This window comes from Cucurbita moschata, unplaced genomic scaffold, assembly GCF_002738365.1.
Source record: "Cucurbita moschata cultivar Rifu unplaced genomic scaffold, Cmos_1.0 Cmo_Scf00077, whole genome shotgun sequence".
Lineage (NCBI taxonomy): Eukaryota > Viridiplantae > Streptophyta > Magnoliopsida > Cucurbitales > Cucurbitaceae > Cucurbita > Cucurbita moschata.
In genome coordinates, this window is record NW_019268593.1 from 710,310 (window position 1) to 712,327 (window position 2,018).

At 30.8% G+C, this 2,018-nt stretch overlaps 1 non-coding gene across 1 annotated transcript; it reads left to right on the forward strand.

Moving 5' to 3' along the window:
• The first annotated feature begins 443 nt into the window (after positions 1–443).
• On the forward strand, positions 444–516 carry TRNAF-GAA. Its single transcript has one exon. It is a non-coding gene; the product is annotated as a tRNA-Phe (tRNA).
• The last annotated feature ends 1,502 nt before the right edge of the window (positions 517–2,018 follow it).

Below are 2,018 nucleotides of genomic sequence, written 5' to 3' on the forward strand. Positions count from 1 at the left end.
CCATGTTAACCACACATGGTTCACGTTGCACAATTTGACTATTCAATCTGAAGGTCTCGTGCTCGATCCATGTTAACCACACATGGTTCACGTTGCACAATTTGACTATTCAATCTGAAGGTCTCGTGCTCGATCCATGTTAACCACACATGGTTCACGTTGCACAATTTGACTATTCAATTTAAAATTAGTGATCATTTCTTTCTAAAATTTCAATTAATTGGCGGAAATATCTTTACTTAAAAACATTCATTTTTAATGTTAGCGAGGATACCTCAGTTTGGAGAGCGTCAGATTTAAGATTTGAAGGTCACTTGTTCAATCTCCACGTTCACCGCACCTGTTTCTATTTGCATAACCTGACTATTCAATAAAAAATTAGTTATTATTTCTTTTGAATCAGCGAAAATATCTTTACTGATGAATTTTCATTTATAATGATTGCGGGGATAGCTCAGTTGGGAGAGCGTCAGATTGAAGATCTAAAGGTCATGTGTTCAATCCACGTTCACCGCACTTGTTTCATGGCACCTTATAGTTTAGTTGATTATTATTTCTTTTTAAAATATAATGAATTAGTGGAAATAGCTTTACTTATGAATTTTTATTTTTAATGTTAGCAGGGATAGCTCAGTTGGGAGAGTGTTAAACTAAAGATTTGAAGGTCATGTGTTTAATCTCCACGTTCACCGCACTTGTTTCCATTTGCATAAGGTGACTATTCAATAAAAAAATTAGTATGAATTAGCGTAAATACTTCATTGGTTGCATAAGTTCATTAAGTTGCATAACTTTATTCAATCTAAAATTAGTGATTATTCCTTTTTAAAATATATGATTTTTTTTTCTTCAAATATTAGCGAAGATAACTCAGTTTTGAGAGTCTCAAATTAAAAATCTAATGGTCACGTGTTCGATCCATGTTCACTGCACCTGATTCACGTCACATAACTTGACTCCTGACTATTTAATTTAAAATTAGTGATTATTTCTTTTTAAAATATCAATGAATTAGCTAAGTACCTTACTAATGAGTTTTTATATTTAATGTTAGGTGGATAGCTTAGTTGGCAGAGCGTCACTATAGATCTCAAGGTCACGTGTTTGATCCACGTTCACCGCACCTTTTTAAAATATCAATGAATTAGCTAAATACCTTATTAATGAGTTTTCATTTTTAAAGTTAGGTGGATAGCTTAGTTGGGAGAGCGTCACCCGCACCTGATTCAAATTGACTAAGTTGCATAACCTCACTATTCAATCTAAAATTAGTGATTATTTCTTTTTACAATTACTTGACTATTTAAATTTCAAATTGACTAAGTTGCATAACCTCACTATTCAATCTAAAATTAGTGATTATTTCTTTTTACAATTACTTGACTATTTAATCTAAATTTAGAGATTATTTCTTTTTATTTCTTTTTACAATTACTTGACTATTTAATCTAAATTTAGAGATTATTTCTTTTTAAAATTTCAACGAATTAGACTAAATAATTTTACTGATGAATTTTCATTTTAATGTTAGCCTGGATAGTTGAACAATAAAATTGATGTTCCCGTAGAATTGTCAATACATTCTACTTTCAATGTTGCTAAATTGAGTCCTTTTGATGTAGGTGATGATTTTTCTGATTCGAGGACTAATCCTGAAAAGGGAGATGATGATAAGAATCACTGTGTACATTCTACTTTCAATGTTGCTGAGTTGAGTTCTTGTAACAACCGAAGAAAATAAAATAAAATAATAATAATAATAATAATAATAATAATAATAATAATAAACATAAGACATTTAGTAAAATGACTCATTTTATTGCATGGAACAATAAAATTGATGTTCCCGTAGAATTGTCAATACATTCTACTTTCAATGTTGCTAAATTGAGTCCTTTTGATGTAGGTGATGATTTTTCTGATTCGAGGACGAATCCTGAAGAGGGAGATGATGATAAGAATCACGGTGTACATTCTACTTTCAATGTTGCTGAGTTGAGTTCCTGTAACAACCGAAG